The sequence below is a fragment of the Rhinopithecus roxellana genome, chromosome 5 (genome assembly GCF_007565055.1).
Source record: "Rhinopithecus roxellana isolate Shanxi Qingling chromosome 5, ASM756505v1, whole genome shotgun sequence".
In the NCBI taxonomy this organism is placed as follows: Eukaryota; Metazoa; Chordata; class Mammalia; order Primates; family Cercopithecidae; genus Rhinopithecus; species Rhinopithecus roxellana.
This window is the reverse complement of record NC_044553.1, coordinates 84,141,176-84,162,731: the sequence shown is the minus strand read 5'-3', so window position 1 is coordinate 84,162,731 and position 21,556 is coordinate 84,141,176. Positions and strand designations below refer to the sequence as shown.

The window sequence follows — 21,556 nt, the reverse complement described above, 5'->3', positions numbered from 1 at the left end:
TTCACCCTAACCCATGCCCAGGAGGCTGGGAGTGCAGAGGTGCTCCCCAGGCTGCAATCAGAGGCCCAGGGGCTGATGGGAACCCAAGTGCAGCTTCAAAACTGCAAAGGCAGCTCCGAGCCATTTTCTAGGGCTCCGAAGATACTCGGGAAATAAGATGTTGGGAGCTGGAAATGTCTACTTTTTCCCATTTCAACCCCCCAAACTAACCCCTGCTTTTCTCCTGCTGCTGCTGCTGCTGCTGCTGGTGCTGGTGGTGGTGGCTGCTGTTGTTGTTGTTGTTGTTGTTGTTGTTGTTGTTGTTGTTGTTGTTTTCCAGACCTGCATAATGAACTCTGGAAGAAAAGTGAGGGAACTCAAAAAAGTAAGAAACCAGAAAATCAAGACATTATACTTTTAAACACTAGGCTAATCAATGGGAAACACCTAGCAACTCCGCTTATAAGTTTACTCCCTAAAACATATTCCTTATACTCAGAAATTTAATTTCATTGCAAATTAGCCAGAAATTAATGAAAAATTTGTTCCACTACCTTTTTATTTTAAGATCAAATGGATTCCAGATAGGGACCCATTAAGAATGTAAGGACTGGCCGGGCGCGGTGGCTCAAGCCTGTAATCCCAGCACTTTGGGAGGCCGAGACGGGCGGATCACGAGGTCAGGAGATCGAGACCATCCTGGCTAACACGGTGAAACCCCGTCTCTACTAAAAAATACAAAAAAACTAGCCGGGCGAGGTGGCGGGCGTCTGTAGTCCCAGCTACTCGGGAGGCTGAGGCAGGAGAATGGCGTAAACCTGGGAGGCGGAGCTTGCAGTGAGCTGAGATCCGGCCACTGCACTCCAGCCCGGGTGACAGAGCGAGACTCCGTCTCAAAAAAAAAAAAAAAAAAAAAAAAAAAAAAAAAAAAAAAAGAATGTAAGGACTACTGTCATCCCGTCTAGGGACAGAGCAAAGGTCTAAGGAATCACCCACTTGCAGCAAGCCCGTACATTCAAGTTAGGGCTGGGGCATATGACACCCAGTGCGTTCAGGTAAAGACTGCTCACCTATTTACCAAGAATATTTGAGAAAAGAAAATGCTTCTGCCTGGCGGACAATAGCACAAAGCATTTCTCTGTACCTGGGCACATCTGCTCCACTCGATAAAAAAGGACCCCTGACCCAGATACACAGGCAGCTGGAGAAGAGGACAACTATGAACTGATACAAAGGCAAGAGGCTCCTGGTAGCATTGGAAGAACCCAGACTGGTGCACAATGCACAGCATGTGCAATAAAAGTAAGCTGTATTAAAACTTCAGCCTTGTTAATAGCTACAAAAAAAAATTGTTAGAAAGAATGAATAAGATCTTGGCCAGGCACAGTGGCTCACGCCTGTAATCCCAGCATTTTGGGAGGCCGAGGTAGGTGGATCACCTGAGGTCAGGAGTTCGAGACCGGCCTGGCCAACATGGTGAAACCCCCATCTCTACTAAAAATACAAAAAAAATTAGCCAGACAGGGTGGCACGCACCTGTAATCCCAGCTACTCGGGAGGCTGAGGCAGGAGAATCTCCTGAACCTGGGAGGCGGAGGTTGCAATGAGCCAAGATTGAGCCACTGCACTCCAGCCTGGGCGACAAGAGCAAAAAGAATGAATAAGATCTGGTATTTGATAGCACAACAAGGTGACTATAGTCAATAATAACTGAATTTAAAAATACATTTAAAAATAACAAAAATAGTATAACTGGATTGTTTGTAACACAAAGGATAAAAGCTTTAAGTGACGGACACCCCATTTACCCTGGTGCAATTACTACACATTGTATGCATGTATCAAAATATCTCCCGTGCCTCATAACTATACACACCCACTATGTCCCCACAAAAATTTTAAATATTTTTCTAATTTTTAAAAATTTGTTGAAAAACCATCAGCACTGTTAAGTTGCTCACATGTGCTGTTGCAGCCCCAGCTCACTCGCTAGTAAATCCTGCTGACACAGGGTCCCCCACAGCTATGGGTCTATCCTTCCTCTGGTGTGGCAAGACTACATTTTCAGGAAGCTGCTGGGCAGAATGAAGTAACTCAAAGCTCAGGAGAAGTGTCTACATGCCTTTTAGGGTTGGGGTTTAACCCGGCACCCAGGGATTTCCCAGCATGCAGACAAAGGCACTGAGAGTTAGAGCAGAAGCTGGAAGGGTGAGTCAAGCCAGGACTCAGCACCCTTGAACCCATTCACAGCTCCCACTCACATCATCCCACACTCCCTTTTCGCATTTACTCCAAGCATCTGGAGCCCCAAGCTCCTGCGCCTCAACCCACGCCCTCGGTAACAGTATCCATTGCCAAGCCAGAATTGACTCTGGGCCCACCGCACCACTCACTCAGCGTCTGTGAGGAGTGAGCAGCGCACGGAGCCTGGAAACAGGCCAACTCAGAGGTGGACTCCCCACTGGACGTCTTATCCGAAAAGATGCCGCTCAGTCCCATCAGTGTTGACTTTGCATTGCACCATTAGATTATTTCCTTCAGCTCTTCTTAAGACAAATGGCTGGCTGTTGGGAGACTGGCCAGGGTTAAGGTGGAGCCTCAATGTGGCCATTTTCACAGTCCCGGCAAAGCCCATGGTTGGTGCCAAACCCTCACTGAACTGAATAGAACGGAGGAAAGCTAACCAACCCACCAGAATAATAATCACTAATGCTTACGGAGTGATCACACACCAAGACTGCTCTAAGTGTTTTATGTGTATTCATTTATCTTTACCTCATCATAAGTACTATTATTTTTCTACTTTATAGATAAGAAAACTGAAACAAGGTCGCAAACCACTTGATCTACAGGGGAGCCACCACTGCCTCCTGAAGAATCCCAGTCAGGAATCCCAGATTAATTTCCCCAGCATCCTGTTTGGAAACCACATGTCCGCCCTGCAACTGTACCTGGCTTGTGTCCCACAAGGAGAAAGATGCAGGGGCCTCCAGAAGCTAAAGAGGTAGATATGGGTTTTACTTGGGTTAATGTGGCCGGGGAGTCAGGAGACCTGGATTCCCGTTCTGGCTCTGCCCCTATCTGCATGAGAATGGCCAACTGTTCCAACCATGAGTTCCACTCTCATCATTGCTCAGCCACCAGGTTTCCAGGTCCCTCAGGCCCCTGCACATCCTCAGCTCTCTGAAGAACAGTGACTGGTGTGACGACAGGGCCCCTTCACAGAATGAACCTGACAAAGAACTACTCACCGCACACATGAGCCTTAGAATGCACATGTCAGTGTTTTGGGAAATACGTGCTGTTTTGAAATGTGTCTGGGCCATGAGTAAGTTTGGGGGGAGACGGGATAGGAGCTTTTCTTCCAGTTAACGAAGTGAGCCTTCATGGAGGAAGAAGATTTTCTTAGTCACATTTCCTGTTTCACACTGACCTTTTAAAAGGAAACCCACAACTGAACCTGTGCTAGGGCCTGCTTACAAAACCTACCCACAGGTATAATAAAGATGATCTAAATAAAGCCAAGCTTAACCTGAATCAGTGGAAATAATAAGATCACCAAGAAGGGCTGATGGCCTGAGATAAGGGACATGGTGGTGCTCCATAAACTGCAAATAGAAGTGACACGTGAGAGATTTAATGATTATTAAACAGGAATCTAAGCAGAGAGGCAGAGATAAACCATGCAATCTTTTCATCAGTCTCTGTGTACTCAGGGCTTAGCCACTTGTTATAAAATGGAGACTCTGAAAACTTAGGAGAGATGGATGCAGTGATTTCAAAAGAAGTTGTGTTGATTGGGTTACAAAATTAATTATGGGAATTAAGATTACTTATCTGCAGAGGGAAAAACCAACAGATAACTGAAGAACTTAAAGTTGGTAATGGGCCGGGCTTGGTGGCTCATGCCTATAATCCCACCACCTCAGGAGCCTGAAACGAGAGGACTGCTTGAGCCCAGTAGTTCAAAGCTAGCCTGGGCAACACAGTGAGATCCCACATCTATAAAAATAATTTTTTTTTGTCCCCAGATGTGGTGGTATATGCTTCTAGTCCCAGCTACTCGGGTGGCTAAGCCTAGGAGGTTGAGGCTGCCGTGTTCTGTGATCATACTACTGCACTACAACCTGGGTGATGGAGCAAAACTCGATTTCAGAAAAAAACCAAAAAGTTGGTAAGGGATCAGTTATTGGATGACACATTGCCATATCTACTGACCAAAGAACGACAGGCCCAAACAGTAGCAGACAGACGTGGGATACTTAAGGATGTCCCAGAGATAGCCAGGTATGGTGGCTCACGCCTGTAATCCCAGCACTTTGGGAGGCCAAGGCAGGCAGATCACTTGAGGTCAGGAGTTCGAGATCAGCCTGGCCAACATGGTGAAATCCTGTCTCTACCAAAAATACAAAACTTAGCCAGGCATGGTGGCGCATGCCTGTAGTCCCAGCTACCCTGGAGGCTGAAGCAGGAGAATTACTTGAACCCAGGAGGCAGAGGTTCCAGTGAGCTGAGATTACACCATTGCACTCCATCCTGGGCAACACAGCGAGACTCCAACTCAAAAAAACAAAAAAAAAGAATGTCCCCAGAGACACCTGCAGAACGGTCTCCAAGGCCCGAAGAGCTTCACCGTCAGGCAGCACCCAATGCCATGGCTGTTTACACTGATTCAGGGAGACGCCACAGAAATGTTAAGTTTTGAAAGCTTTGTTTTGTTTTGTTTTATTACTTTTTTATTTTAAAAAATATGTAATGCTTCACAAATTTGTGTGTCTTCTTTGCTCAGGGGCCATGCTAATCTTCTCTGTATTGTTCCAATTTTAGTACATGCGCTGCCAAAGAGAGCACTGTTTTGTTTTGTTTTAGACAAGGAGGCCTGGAATTGGGCTGAAGTAAAAAAAAAAAAAAAAATCATACAAAGGAAACAGTAATTATGTTAGCAAAAATAGAGTGGGGAATAGGGTTAGGCCATGACAGGCAATGATCCTAAGAGCTAGAGATCTCTCCCACCCCAACAGAGAGAGACAGACACACACACACACACACAAAGAGAGAGAGACACACACACACTTACACTCACACACACACACACACACACACACACACACAGAGAGAGAGACAGAGAGACAGAGAACCCTGACCGGAATACCTCAGGCTCTTCCCAGCCAGCTTCCACGTTGCTCTCCCGTCCATCTTCACACCTAATTCTTCTACCAAACCCTTCTGTCCACCCCAGGAGATTGTGAACTCAGGCACCAAATCCAACAAACTTCCTGAGGAGCTTATAACAGTCTGTTTTACAGAGAAGTAAATGTTGCTGAGAGGGAAAATTGTCAGGCCTCGGTGTTCCAGAGCAGGAGGCATTCCTTCATTCCCAGAGAGGCCCTGGGCCTCAGCAAGCAAGCCCGACAAGCCCTCTGCAGCCAGAATCCAAGCTTCAGGCCACGCCTCCCTCATTGCTGGGCCCTGGACAGCGAGGTTGCTGCTCAGAACCCCTCTCCTCAGGGGGATAGTCCTCAGGGCTGCCCCACCTGACCTGTTCCCTCAGTCACTCAAGCCCTCCATCCTCTGTCACAGCCTGGCTCTGTGCCTTCCCATGCCCCAACCCCCAACCTCCCAGGACCAAGTGTCTCAGGGTTCCTGCCCTCCTCAGCCCTGACCAGCCTGGAAGCCAAGTGGCGAGCCTGTGGTCAGCCGGGTGAGCCCTGAGAGCCGGTGGAATGGTGTCCACGATGCAGGGAACAAGAATGGGGGAGGAGGGAAGGTGAGGGATACAGGGGTGCCTCTGCCGGGCCACCACTCTGCAGCTCATTCTCCTCTGAGGTTATTCCCTGACCCATACCCCTCTGGAGCCCACCCCAGCTGCTTCCTCTTCCTAGGGCTCTCCACCTGCTGTTCTGTGACTCCCCTGAAAATAAACTTTTGAAAGGCAGCCTGTGTGGTGATTGTGAGCATGGGTTTAGGGTCAAGAGGTAACCCCATAGCCAGACTTCATCCTCCTCCAGGCCTCCATCCAGGGCTGCAGAAATAGCTAGCAATTGTCTGGCTAAGCAGGCAGTGGCTTATATGGAAAGAGGGGCCCCTCTGCAGCTGTCACCTGTGCTTGTGAATTTGTTTTTCCAGCGTCAGGAAGGAAAGGTGATTTGGGAGACACCAAGCAAAGAGCAAGAGGACCTTTTCTGTCCCCTGAAATTTAGGAGGGAGATGACCACACCGAGGCTGAGCCTTCCAGCTCCACTGGCGCCTGATGCCCTCCCTCACCTGTGACTGCCACCCTGGGAGGTTCTTTAAGGCTCTGTGCACAGCTCCCCTGCACCGAGGGGAGGGCGCATGCCTGTCATGAACGCTCAGGTGCTGGAGTCTACAGGACAGGTAGAAGAGAAATGACTGTGGTCACTCAGCAACCACTTATGCCAGACACACTTTTAATAGAATCATCTTCATCCAATCCTCACAGTCATCTCTTGAAATAGGCACTATTCCCATTTTGTAGACAAGGAAACTGAGACTCTAAGAGGTGAAAGTGCTAATGCAGATCACACTTATTAGGGACGGAGGCAGGACACAGCCCCACAAACACAGGGGGCAGCTGCCAAGGGGCCTCTTTTTCCATATAAGCCACCGCCTGCTTACCCAGCCAATTTCTAGCTATTTCTGAAGCCCCGGGATTGAGGCCTGAAGAAGGATTGAGTCTACTATGGTGTCACTTCGTGGCAAACTCTGAGAGGGACTAAGAAGGCCAAGTGGGGGCCTGCACCAGGCACCCCCAGCACCCAGGACGCCCCTCCTCCCACTGAACTACTCAGAGGCTGGGTGCCGGCAGGGTCCTCTCGCTTCACAGATCCTGCACCCCAGGCCAGACCCCGCATAAAAAGAGGTGTCCACAGTGCTCATATCCCACCAGGCTCAGACATGGTAGCCCCAAGAAGTCACATCCATCTGGGATCTTCCCACCCCAGCCTTTTCAGGAATGTCTTTTTATGGGGAGATACAACAGTATTAACCATGAGCACTGCTAGGGTCACTGATCACAAGCAGGCAGGAGGACCCCAGTGCAAGGTCTTTCTGTGGGGCCGCCTGGCATACTGCATGCCCAGCACTGTAGGTGGACTGGATGGTGGAGGAGACCCCGTTGGAACCTGAACAGAACGAACTTCTGGGAAACTCAGCCACTCTGGTCCTGGTATTCCTGTGTTGTATGTTTCAAAGCTGTCTTGGCTTAACTAGTTCTATCTCATTTTAGGATCTTCCAAAAGAATTGGTGAACCAAGGTGTTAAACAGCCAGATCCATTTGGCTCCTGAGCTCTGGAGGGCTAGGACGCAGGGTAAAAGGACCCAGGGTCCCAGCACCTTTTACCAGCTTTCCTAGCCTGGCCCTTGAGACCCTGTTTGACAGGTTCCTGTCCACTGACCAGCCCATCTCAAGTCATCCTTGTGCCCTACATTCAGTGCCTCCAGATAATCCCTCTGTGCCCTACCTTCAGTGCCTCCAAGCTCTGTCTCACCCACCATGTGCCCTCTTGCCTGGGGATCAACCCCTTCCTTTCCCCAGCTAACCCCTACTTCCCCTAGCACGTTTCCATGTGAATTTCAAAGACTAAGTGCAAGGATTAGGTTCCTCTGAACTGGTTGAGATCTTTCAGGATTCCTATCCATCCCCCAGTGTCCTATTTATCTCAATTTATGATACCCACACTTTCCCAATAATCCTGTTGTCTTTCTTGGTGTGGTTGTTGCTCCCTATAAATTGTCATTAAAGAGGTTGGATAGGAATGAGCCTGCAGCCCACTACTAGAGACTTCTCTTCTAGAGGTCGACATTGATCCACCCATCTTCATACCAATGGCGGAAGGATTAGGTGGTTTTTCTAGTTATTGATTACTATGGAACAAATGACTTCAGACATGCTGACGAAAAATGCCAACCATTTTCTTCTGCTCACAGATTCCTGAGTCAGGAATCTGGACAGAGCACAGCTGGGATGCCTCTTCTTTGGTTCATGTTCAGGACTTCTGCTGGGAAAAGTAGACAGCAGGGGTGGGTGAATGAACTGAGTGGTTAGGGGCTGGAATTATCTAGAGGCTTCTTCATTCCATGTCTGGTACCTACATTGGAAGGACTCAAAGACTGAGCTGAGCGGGGACTGTCACGTGTCGAATGACATGTGTCCTCTCCACATGGCTTGGGTTTCTCAAAGCGTGGCAGCTGGGTCACAAGAGTGAGTATTCCAGGAGAACCATACAGAAGCTGTGGGGTCTTTTATGGCCAGGCTTCAGAAGTCAAAAAACATTACTTTCTCCATACCCTACTGATCAAAGCAGTCACAAGACTGTCCCGATTCAAGAGGAGGAGCATAGGTCCCACCGCTGGATGGGTGGAATGTCTAACAATTCTGTAACAGCCACAGCAGCAATGGAAGCCTACACCCAGACGCAGAATGACTTGGGAGTCCCTTTGAGTCAGGGCGTAGGCCCTACCTGACAGGCTACTCAATGGTGATAAGTCATCAAGAATAAGCAGTGCTGACAGGCCTCTGACATTCCTGCAGAGAGGCTGGGGTATAGGCCAGACTACCATGATAAGGACTGTCTAACAGAATGAAGGCTCAAAGTGGATACTCGGTCTCCTGAAAAAGGCAGAACCCCTATTATCACAACTGGAGCATGCAGGATGTCAGACCAGCAGTGTGTGACATGATGCCATCACACAGGTTAGCTGAGCAACTTCAATCCCTCCTCCTGTGATCAGATGAGACCTTGTCAAATGCCCATGCTGATATTAAGAAATACTATATAGCATATTCCTGATCCAACAATTCAGTCATTACCTTTCAAATGTGGGTTTTTTGTTTGTTTGTTTGTGTGTTTTGTTTTGTTTTTTCTGAGTTTCACACTTATTGCCCAGGCTGGAGAGCAACGCTGTGATCTTGGCTCACAGCAACCTCCGCCTCCCATGTTCAAGTGATTCTCCTGCCTCAGCCTCCCGAGTAGCTGGGATTACAGGCATGCACCACCATGCCCAGCTACTTTTGTATTTTTCTTAGAGAAGGGGTTTCTCCATGTTGGTCAGGCTGGTCTCAAACTCCTGACTTCAGGTGATTTGCCCACCTCGGCCTCCCAAAGTGCTGGGATTACAGGCGTAAGCCACTGCACCTGGCCTCAAATGTGCATCATTAATCATCTCGACAGAAATATTTCCAGTGATCATGTGGATCTCACCAAACTGGGAAAGGATTAGGAAGTATACACATCAAGAGGGAAACAGGAGAAAGCAAATGGAGGCAGTCATTAGAATTATTGCTGAGTTCCTCTAGAGATGGTAGAAGGGAGGTGGGATTCCAGGGTCAAGTGGTTCCAGGTGGTCTCAGCCTACCAGCTTTCAGCTCTTCATTAGTGTCCCTTCAAGGCAAGACCCATCTCTTTCAGAGAACAAACATTTACACTGGTCTAGGGTCGCTGGAGGCCATTTTACCTTGGAAGTATCTGGGAGTTGGGAGTTGATGAAGGGGCAGTACAGAACAAATAGCTCAGAGATGGTCTGGGAAAGAATGAAGAGAGTAAAATAGATATTTGTGGTGAGGGGTGCAGCTTTTCCTGTGGAAGCAGGGCACTGTCACTGCTGTAAGTCATTGATTTCTGGGTCTCTGGCTCAGACAATCTTAGAAGGCCAGAGCTGGGGGGTGCCTGTTCCAAGGTCATCTAGTCCAACCCTCGCATTTGAGAGATGTGGAAACTGTTGCAGAGTCCATTTGTGCCCACTGAATATCCATGTACTTCCCCGAATTTTCCAGCCTTCCTTGCAGTTAGGTGATTAATTATAGCCAATGACACATGTCATCTCCAGGCCCAAACACTGAAGACAGGATGTGCCTCCTCCATCCCTCTTATCCCCTGCCACTGTGACCAGACAGTCAGTCCATGTACCCTAGACAGCACACTTACAAGATGGAGGAGGATCTGCCCATCCTCATCACAGCAGGAAATACAAAGCTTCACTGTGTGAAGCCACTGAAAACTGGGGACTTATTTGTCACTGCAGCATGGCCTGGCTTAGCCTGACTACTATGGAAATTGAGGCATAGAGAGGGGAAGTATGGATATGAGTAGCCCTGATAATGTATGTCAGATCCTTGCTCTTTCAGGAAAGCAGATCAAAGCAGGTAACATGGTAGGATTTTCTGCTCTAGTGTGATGATCATGCAGCATTGATCCTCTTGCTGTCATGCTTTATAATTTACAAAATCTATTCATGCCCAGAGTCATACAGTGAAGGGATAAGGGAGTCAAAACTAAAATCCGGGGCTTCCCCCACTCACGGCCTGATTGCCTATGCTTTTAGAATACTGACATCTTTTTAAAAGGTTATAACTCTCTTTTATCCTCCCGTCTCCAAAAAACAAAAACAAAAACAAAAAAATCTGATTGGCATAGGCTTCTTTTTTCCCACAGGTTTATTTCCATAGAATATTTATTTCAATATTTAAATTTTGTCTTGAGAAGGTTCCAATAGCCTGGAGATCATTGGAGGTACCCGAGGAGTCACGGGTACCAGGGCTGGGAAACTCCTCCCTCGTGGGGGAGATCCCTGGCTGAGAGAATCCCCTTGGTCGGTCCCCACAGAGGTACAGCACCCACTGACCCACTCAGACCAGCAAATGAAGAAGTTGGATGAGACCACATCAAAGCAAGATTTCTTTAAAAAATCCAAATCAGATCCAGGTTCCTCTTCTTCAGACCACATAGAGTGGGTGAAGGGTGCCTTCTGACTGCTTCCTCTTTCAACAAAAAGGGGAATGGCTGTAGGCCTGAGGGTGGCCATTTATGTCTGGGAGAAGGTGACAAGTTAAAAGCCAGGGTTGGGGACTCAGACTCTCTGGGGCTCTGTGATGTCCAAATTGCAGCCTCTATCACAGGGAGCCCCAGCTCTCCTGAGAGGCCCAACCCCTCTGTAGCCCCAACCCTGGCTGCCCAGCCAGGCCCACCTGATCTGAGATGTCGCCTCTGACCTTCACCTGCCCTCCCCTCCCTGTCAACAGCCAGATGGGGAACACACCCCTCAGGTCCCATTTCCCCTCTGGCTCCTTCCTCCTGGGGCCTCCATGGTCTGACTTCCATCTTTACCTTGATTCTAAAACTATTCCAACCAAGGATATCACTGAAATGCTATTGCCCAAACAGAAAGACCTTAAGTTCAGGCCCCATCACTTACAAGTTTGTAGCCTTCATTCGGCAAGTTATTTTCCTACTCTGGTCTCAGTTTCCTCACCTGTAGAACAAGAATGATAATAATAGGACCTACCTCATAGGGTTATTGTAAGGACTAAATGAGGTAATGGGAGTAAAGCACTTGGCAAAATGCCTACTTCACATAGTCTATCATGTGATGAATATAAGTTAACAATCCTTCATCCAAAATCCCTGGGGCCAGAAGCCGGTATTTTTTCTTATTTTAGGAGGTAATATGGTACATAGGCTGTCTTTAGTGTATGTCCCCCAGTGGGTGCCAAGGCAGGGCCTCACAATCAGACACATTCATGATGCTGCAGTGACCATGTCAACTTTCACTTGAAGGGACTTCAGACTGCAAATAGTCTCTCCAGTTCAGATCAGATTTTGCTACCAAATGAGAGTTGGCACCAGATTGACAAAAACAAGAAACAAACAACAACAGCAAAAAAAAAAAAAAACCTTTTTGTCCCTGGGATCTTTGGGTTTCAGGCTTGCAGACAGGGAATTGTGAGTTTGGGCTAGTATTATTCCTATTTACACAACTAGATTTTTCTGTCACCTAGAACATAGAATGGACTCAATGACTCCTTCCTAGGAAGCCCTGACTCCAGAGGTCTTCCAGATTCTCTTCCACCCTAACTCTCTCCCTTTGGATCCTACAGCCCTGGAGCCAATGTGATGCAACCGAAGATAGTTTTATACCAATACCTGCTGCGGAGCCCCATGCACCTTAGACAAGCCTATGAGGGCAAGAATAGCGTTTTCTACTTCTCTGATCTTCTTAGTGACAAGTAAAGAGCTGAGTACACAGTCAGTGCTTAATACATGCATCCTACATGAACACTGCTGACCTCTCTATGCCTCTGCTCTAATCTTGGCTCACTTGGTGCTGGAAGAAATAGCATAGTGTACAGAAACCATGTAGCTTCTGGGTTCAGCCAAGCCTGAATTTCAGCCTACTCAGGCACCTCACTGGTTTGTATGTTTCTGTCTACCTAGAAGGCTCCACGTCACATCCACAAAATGAACATAGTAACCCACTGTGAAGGGTTTTCACCATAAGAAGCCATCTGTGTAATACACCTTGCCTTGCACAAGGCCTGGCGCTCACTGGGAAAATGATGGAACTTGAGTCATAGGATCGTTGTGAGGATTACATGAATGAAAGTTTATGTGGGTCTTAAGAAAGGTTTTAGCATGTTCTGCGTGGTCAATTTTTTTTTTTTTTTTTTCTGTATTCGAGAGTTATAATTTTACCTCTTTTTTTGTGATAAATTTATATAACATAAAATATGGCCAGGCGCAGTGGCTCACACCTGTAATCCCAGCACTTTGGGAGGCCGAGGCAGGCAGGTCACGAGGTGGTGAGTTCGAGACCAGCATGGCCAACATGGTGAAACTCTGTCTCTACTAAAAATATAAAAATTAGCTGGGTATCATTGCGGGCACCTGTAATCCCAGCTACTTGGGAGGCTGAGGCAGGAGAAACACTTGAACCCAGGAGGCGGAGGTTGCAGTGAGCTAAGACTGCACCACTGCACTCCAGCCTAGGTGACAGAGCAAGACTCTGCCCCCCCACCTTCAAAAAAGTATCACTTACCCATTTTAAATGTACAGTTCAAAGGCATTAAGGACATTTACACTGTGTGCAACCATCACCACTTTCTATTTTCAGAACTTTTCCATCTTCCCCAATTGAAGTTCTAAATCTATTAACCAACAATTCCCTGTTCCTTCCTACCTCCTTCCCCCAGTTACTTCTAATCTCCTTTCTGTGTCTATGAATTTTACTGCTCTAGTTACCTTGTGTAAGTGGAATCATACAATATTTGTTCCTTTGTGCCTGGCTTATTTCACTTTAACATAATGTTTTCAAGGTTCATCTATGTTGTAGCATGTGTCAATGTTCTTCCTTTTTAAGGCTGAAAACATTCTAATTTACTTATCCATTCATCCATAGGTGGAAACTTGAGTTTCTTCCACCTTTTGCCTATTGTGAATAGTGCTTCTAGGAACACGGCCGTACAAATACCAGTTCAAGTCCCTGTGTCAATTATTTTGGGTATGTACCTAGGAGATCATCTAGTAATTCCATGTTTAATTGTCTGAGGAACAGCAACACTATTTTTTCGCAGCAGCCTCAACGACACTTTTCTTGTTATTTCTCCACCCATCCATTCATTCAACAAATAATTAATGAGTGTCAACTATATGCAGGCACCACACTAGGTTCTGGGGATACAGGGAAGTCCAGTGTGGCAGCACACAGCAGACCCTCAGGGACCAGCAACAGCTACAGATGCACCCCTTGGGCTTCTCCCCTGCTTTACTGCCTGGTTAATTTCAGCACAGTCTTCCCCATTTAATTCACCTTACCTGGTAACTCCTCCATGTCTTTCCTGGGGCTGTCCACCAATCTGAGGCGTCCTTCTTAGCATCTTTCCCATTTCACAGTTGTCTCTCCCACCACACTTCTAAAACTTCTTCCTGTGCCTGTAGGCTGAGAAAAAGCCCTTCTCAGACTCCCCTCGCTCATGCCTTTCTACCTCTTAAGGTTTCTTTGAACCAAATCACTCTCCCGAAGCTTGCAGAAGCTCTTGGCTATTATTGAGCTCTTCCTTGCTAATCCTGGGTTTTACCCTCTCTCCCACATCATCGGTCTTCATTACTGTCTAGTCCCCTAAGCAGGTTCCCCAGCATTCTCACATACCCCTCGCCTTTCATTTGTCCCTTTGTCACACATCTCCCCAGCTGCCCTGGAATCCCTGCCAGACCCAGCCTTCCTTCAAAGTGCAACAAAAGCTGGATTTTTTGTCCAAACATATGAAATCCAAAGTCACGTTGTTTTGTGAAGCCTTTTGAGATGAATCCCCCAGAGCTTCAGGTACTCCTTGTTTCACAAAATCAATTTGGTTTTAACAGATTTCTGTTTGCGAATCCTCACCTGATTCACCTGATGTGAATCCTACCTCTGATTACCATGATAAATTGGAAGAAGGGTTTGAAAGAAAATGAACTCCTGGAAGGCCTCTCAGAGTTCTGCTGGGGTAGCTGTTCGGCAGCATTCCATGGGGCACCATGGCCTTTCGCCATTGCCCTGTGCAGCCCTCTTTCTGCAAGGATCTGCAGTAGGGGTCTGCTCAGTCTTCCAGAGGTGAGGAGCTGAGGCCCTGCCAGCAAAACCCTTCCTCCTCCTCTACTCTGTGGTGGAGAATGTTCCTGATGCTTTCTGCTTTCAATGCTTTTTAAGCCTACCTGCCTCTGGTGTCCCCTGAAGGCCTCCAGCTCACATCAGATCCCAGGTTTCCTAAATCCTAGCCTTCTTCAGCTACAACAATGGGGAACTTTTGTCTTCCCTCCTCATCACCCCCTTGGTTCTCACAGCTTCCTCAACCCATAACTGGTTGGGAATTCATGCTTGGACAACCCAAAACATTAGCATATCTAAAACTCACATTTACATTTTATTACTTTGTAGGAAAACAATTTACAATATAGCCTACAATACACTGGGGGAAAAGAAATTGACAGACAGAATTTCTCTTTGGTGGGGAGAGTAGGGGATACATACCTACGTATTATTTTTTTACACTTTATTTTCAAGAGAAAGTGGTTGATGAAGTAAACCAGGACTGTGGGATGCTAGCTGTCTTATACCTCTGGTGTGTCTGCCTCATTTACCCAAATCCTTTTGTTTAACCAGAGGAATTTTTCCCCAATGGGAAATCCCTGATTTTGTATTCAGAGCTCTCCCAGTTTCGTTCTCCCCTCTTTTTCTTTGTGTGTTTATCTGCAAAACACAGCTAGGCTGAAGAGGTGCACTTTGGAGAGCCAGGGAGGAATAGGTGCCTACTTCAGGCTGTGAATTTCTTAGATTCAAACCTTGAAAAAGTATAAATCACCCCCAAGGCCCTAACTGGCCAATTTTGTGCATGAGAAATTCTGTGAGGAGCCTGGGCAACACCACAAGACCCCCGTCTCCACAAAAAATTTTTTAAATGATCTGGGTGTGGTGGTGCACCCAGCTACACAGGAGGCTGAGGCAGGAGGATTGTTTGAGCCCAGTACTTAGAGGCTGCAGTGAGATATGATCACGCCACTGCACTCCGGCCTGGGCCACAGGGGAAGAACCTGTATCTAAAAAAGAAAAAGGAGTTATACATGATATAAATGATGAATTGATGGGTGCTGACGAGTTGATGGGTGCAGCACACCAACATGGCACAAGTATACGTATGTAACAAACCTGCACGTTATGCACATGTACCCTAGAACTTGAAGTATAATAAAAATAAATAAATAAATAAATAAATAAATAAATAAATAAATAAAAAAGAAAAAGAAGGGCCGGCACGGTGACTCACGCCTGTCATCCCAGCACTTCGGGAAGCCGAGGCGGGTGGATCACGAGGTCAGGTGTTCAAGACCAGCCTGACCAACATAGCAAAACCCCATCTCTACTAAAAATACAAAAAATTAGCCAGTCATGGTGGCAGGTGCCTGTAATCCCAGCAACTTGGGAGGCTGAGGCAGGAGAATCACTTGAACCCGGGAGGCAGAGGTTGCAGTGAGCTGAGATCACACCACTGAACTCCAGCCCAGGCAACAGTGCGAGACTATATCTCAAAAAAAAACAATAAAAATAAAAATAATTAAAAAATGAAGAAGAAGAAAGAAATTCTGTGAGGTAAGTTTACATAAACTTGCTGGAATGGGGTTCATAGCCATTTTGTGTGTCGAGTGGGTGGATACTATGTCCGTCACATGACAGCAGGAATCCCTTGACCTGTGTCGTCAAATCCCCAGGGCTCCTGAAGAGCAAGTGCCAAACAAGCCTTTAAGAAAACGACCCTCAGTGGGATGCAGCTCTCTCCTCGCACTCAGTTCACAGCTTCACCAGGAACACAGACGAGACTGAACCCCACCGTCAGTGCCCCTCCTCTCAGCCTGCACCAATTGGCAAAGGGTGGTGACACCCGAGGAGAAAGAATGCCCAGGGATGCCCTCCAGCTCTTGCAGCATCCAGAGAAGAAGGTTGCCTCCCTCTCTTTGTGGCTCTGCTAAGATGTCAGAGAGGACAAGGGGAAAATCAAACCAGCAGGCTCTGGAGGAGATGTTGGTCAGGGACCCGCCACTGAAAGCCGGTACACAACCATGCCCATGCCCAGGCGGCTGCATACAACCATGCCCATCTGTTGTCAGCCCATCTGCCATGCCCCTGTGGCCACGCACCTGTCTAAAGCCACCCTCACTCGACCTTGGATTCCAGCCCCTGGTGTAGCCCAAGGCCCTCACTCTGTGCTGGGTGCTCTCTCTGCCTGATTGGCTTCTCCTCTGCTGAGGCATTCCTCCTGGTGCAAAACATGTTTTACTACCTCCCTCTTAAAAAAGAAATCCCTTGGAACTAGATTGCCCTTCGGCTATTGCCCTACTTAGCTTCTTTCTTTTAGAGTCAAATTCCTCAAAAGAATTATTATCACAGTCACTACCTCCTCTCCGCCTATCTTTTCTTGAACCCTTGAAAATTGGGCTTTGCACCCCATGACCCCCGCTAAAATGGCTCTTGTCAAGCATCACAATGATACCACCAGTCAATCCTCAGTCAGTCCTCATCCTCCCCCATCAGTCCGAAACATTTGGCCAACTGCTTGCTCTCTCCTTCTAGAAATACTTTCTTCTGTTGACTCTCTACCCCTCTAATGCCTGTTTGCAATCTCCTGGACTCAGTCCTCCTTAGCACAGGAGCTCGCCCCGGCTGCAGCCTAGGGCCTCTTCTTTTCTCTGCCTGCATTCACGCAGGGGTGATCCCTTCCCCTCCCTGCTTTAAATACTGTCCATAGGCTCATGTGTTTGGATCCTGGCTAAGACTGTGCCTAGCAGGGTGATCGTGGACAGGTCATTCCACCCCTCAAATGTAAAATGAGGTTTCTAATAGTACCCTGTCATAGAGTTGTTAGAAGGATTAAATGAGTTAGTATGTGTAAAGCATTAAAACAGTGGCTGCTGGGTTTATTAAATAAATGCTCTTCCCCACTTCTTTCCCTAGACAACTTCAGCTCCCCCTGTAGACCTCAGTGTGCACGTTTCTTCTAGATATCTACAGCACCTCCTCCATGGTTATGCTGAGAAGACTGTGGTCAATGCATTATTACTTCTGTGACTGCTGACTTTCTCTCTCCACCATGCATACACTCCTGGAGAGCAAGGACGAGGTCTCCTGTGATTCCTGCTCTGTCCTCTGCACCTAGGGTGATGGCGTCAGGGTAGCACCTCCATGAATAGTCACTGGATGAATGAACGACCAAATACCTGAATGGATGGGCTCTGCAGCAACTGCTGTAAGCTGAGGACTTAACAAAGGGCATGGGCCTCTCCCAAGGAAGAAGCTGCAGAAGGGTCTTGGGAAGGACACGCAGGAGAGCCTGAGCCATGAAGGAGTCTGAGAAACATGTCACCCATGACCGTGGCAGAGGCCGCTTTGTCCCTCTGTCCCTCCATGCCTGCCTGCTCTGTACCCTGGATGACATGACTTTATCCCACAGGAATGACTGGCGTTCCTGAGACACCTGACACTTGGTGGCTGAACAGAGCCCCAAGCTAGCCTTCAAGGGGCAGGACCAGGGGTTACTGTTTATACTCAGATCTGGAACTCAATAATGAGCTGGCATTCCTTTCTGAAATGACCGACTCCAGGAAGCTTATGCCGTGGAGGCGGTGAGTGGGACCAGAGCAAGGTGTGCCATCAGGCCGGCCTGGGTTTGAATTGTGACCCTACCCCTTGTCACCTGTGACCTCAGGAAGAAATGGCTATAACTCTCTGATTCTTGAGTTGCAAAACAATATTCCTAGTGCTGTTGGGAAGGTAAAAGGAGGCACTGAGCTTAGTACATTGTAGAAATGCAAATGTTTACTTCCCTACCTCTAACATGGACTGGAATTCTTCCATAGGTAAGGAAAACGGCAGACACTAAGAAGCTCTAGAAAGGAGTGAAGCTTTTACCTTTCGTCCTATCATGAATTACACATTTGACCTTCCGTAGGGTGAATACAAGCATGATTGAATTCACTTCAACTCAACTCAAGGAAAAACTAGTTATAGTTATATATATGTATGTATAGATATACATATTTACATTTACTGCAGGCACAGATATGTGCTACAGCCCAAGAAGAAGATGGTGAAATTCCAGTTTCATTCCTGTCTCTTCTTTCTCTAGAACTTTGTATATAAAGCAACAAAGCACTTCTTAAAGTCTTTAGAGTTCTGCTCTGCTAATCCTGTGATTCAGATGGGATGAGCTTGTAGTGGGTAGGAAATTAACCTTGCTGAGCACCAACACTGCTGGCGCCTTCACATGCTTTCTGATGAAATCTCCATCCCCACCCTGTAATGCAGGTCTTCTGAACACAGAAACGAAGCCCCGTCTCTAGAATCGCAGCAGACAGGGCCTTCATGAAGGACTGGAAAATTCCAGCACCTCAGAGAACACTTAATCTGTCATGATTGCGGGTGGAGGAGGCAGGAGGGGATACTGGCAGACCTTTAGAAGTCCTCAGCTCTAAAGATATGGCATTGTCTGCAGTGTGATTCAAGAGAAAAACATAACAGACTCATAAAATGCAAAACTTACATGTATGCTGCAGTTAAAATGGCTCCTTCTGGATATTTCTGAACACAAAATCCTGGATCATTTTATCAAAGGTGCGTTTTCTCATAGCTCTGGAACCTCTGCTTTGCTGCTGCCCTAATGAGGCCCTTGGTCTGCCCAGTGGACTAGGCAGCAGCCAGCGTCTGCTGTGTTCCATGAGATTGAGGGGTAAGCAAACTTAGGCAAGGCCAGCTACTTCCACAGCCCCCCCGCCTCCCGCCACTGGATAAGGAGTTGATTGTCTCTAATCATTTCATACAGGCACCCCATATAAGCACTATTTACAGGGCATTCAGAGAATCAGGAAAACTGATGAGGCCCAGGAGATAACTAGATAGATAGATAGATAGATAGATAGATAGATAGATAGATAGATAGATTAGATAGATAACTAGAGAACTACTTCAAGGGCACCGGGTGTGATTACATGTTCAGATCTGTCTTTGTTTATTTTTTCCCCCTCTCACATGAAAAGAAAGACAGATGTGTAGCTTCTCTATGAGTTGGTGCAACGTCTGGGTTCAGGTAGGAAATCCTAGGCCCCCTTGAATACGCTCCCAGAGCTTAGTGGGTTCCTTGGAAAATCTGTTGACAATTTCCTGTGATCTTGGATCCAAATGCTGTTTTCCAAAAGGCCTTATGATCATGATTTTAAGTATCTCTGGAAACATATTGAAAGAACACACTCTCAAAATAATATTCCGCTTCGACATCTTAACAAATTCAGGGCCCAATGGCATAGTGCTCATTCTTGGCAGGGATGGGAGGAAACAGGAATTCTCATAAACTTTTGGAGAGAGCGTAGATTGATAGCTTTCTTTTTTAGAGCAACTTATAAAATCTATCAAAATTTTAAATACATAAATGTCACGTTAGGTTATTTCATGCCTAGAAATGTATCCTACAGAGAGCCATTCACATAAGGGTTCAAAGATACATGAGCAAAGATATTCATTTGTAATCATGTTTGTCACATTTTTTAAAACTGGAAACAACCAAAATGTCCACTAATGAGTTAAATGGTACATGGTGTATCTATTATGTGGTATATACTATGCAACAGTTTAAAAAAGTAATATGAAAATCCCTGTGCATGAACTGCCATGAAAAGAAGCCCAGAGTCATTCATTAAGTTAGAAACACAAATTTTCAAACAGTATGAACTAAATCATGAGCGTGTTGGTTTTTTAAGTATTTACATGTATGTTTTGTCTACACATAGGAACATTCGGAAGAGGTCATTCACTGCGGGGGAGGGCTTTTGGTGATGGAAAAGAGGTAGAGGCCCAGAGAACGAGAACTTTTACGTTTTATTCTTCTATATCAAACTTATAAATTTTCATATATGAAGCATATGTCAATTTCAAAATAAAGGTGGGGTTTGTTTGTTTGTTTGTTTGTTTGTTTGTTTGTTTGAGTTGGAGTCTCACTCTGTAGCCCAGGCTGGAGTACAATGGTGCAATCTTGGTTCACCACAACCTCTGCCTCCTGGGTTCAAGAGATTCTCCTGCCTCAGCCTCCCAAGTAGCTGGAACCACAGGCGTGCACCACCACCATGCCCAGCTAATTTTTGTATTTTTGATGGAGATGGGGTTTCACCATGTGGCCCAGGCTAGTCTCCAACTCCTGACCTCAGGTGATCAGCCCACCTCAGCCTCCCAAAGTGCTGGGATTACAGGCATGAGCCACCGTGCCCGGGCATTTTACTTTTTTAAGAATGTATGGAGGCCCTTGGCAATGGACCTTCTGAAGGCTTTCTATCACCACCACATATGCCACAACTATTAGGTTGGTGCAAAAGTAATTGTGGTTTTTACCATCACTTAATGTCAAAACTGCAATTACTTTTGCACCAACCTAATAGTCATTGCCACCTCTCCTCCTTGAATACTGTTTCAGGTTCCAGACTCCTCCAAGTATAATTTAACCTGCAGGCTTCAAAGACAGCATCATGATCGGCTGCTGCAGGTGAGCAAGGATGTTCAGAGCTCTGTCAGCTTGCTGGGGACAGAAAGAGCTCGGCAATTTACTAAGCGTCTTCACAGTCTTGCCTTGCAGCAGCCTTCAGGACTGGCAGGACAGTCTCGCAGGGAATTCTTATTCCCATTTCTCCAGGGGAGGCTTGCACGGGTTACCGATCTTGGTCCCAGTCATGACTTGAAATTCAGAGAGCCACAAGTGGATCTGGTTAGAAGCAAGTTAAGCTGATGAGTTTGTCTCTACTACAGGGGTACCTGCCTTTCCCCAGGATGAGCCAGATGGCAATTCTGGGCCCAAGCTCTCCCTCCCTGATCAAGTCCCAATGGAAACAGCCCACATTGCCTCTCACTTTTACTTTCCAAGCTATCTGACAGTTAAATCAGACATGTCGGGAACCCATTCCAACTCTTTAAGAGTCTGCACAGCTCTGTGTCCTGCTATCGGTCGCTTAGCAATGCATCGTTATAGGGTGACTGGAATCACCCAAAAAAGTCATATGTTGAAGTCCTAAGCCCTAGTATTTCAGAATATGACCTTCCTTGGAGATGGGGTCTTTAAAGAGGTAATTAAGTTAAAATGAGGTCATTGGGGTGGCCCTACTCAGTATGACTGTTGTCTTTCTAAGAAGAGGAAATTTGGATGCAAACACATACAGAAGGAAGCCCAGGAGAAGATACAGGGTGAAGATGGCCATCCACAAGCTAAGGAGGGAGGCT

General features: G+C 46.8%; 1 non-coding gene across 1 annotated transcript; it reads right to left on the bottom strand.

Moving 5' to 3' along the window:
* Positions 1-4,723: 4,723 nt before the first annotated feature.
* On the bottom strand, positions 4,724-4,830 carry LOC115897770. Its single transcript, XR_004057566.1, has one exon. It is a non-coding gene; the product is annotated as a U6 spliceosomal RNA (small nuclear RNA).
* Between the last annotated feature and the right edge of the window lie 16,726 nt (positions 4,831-21,556).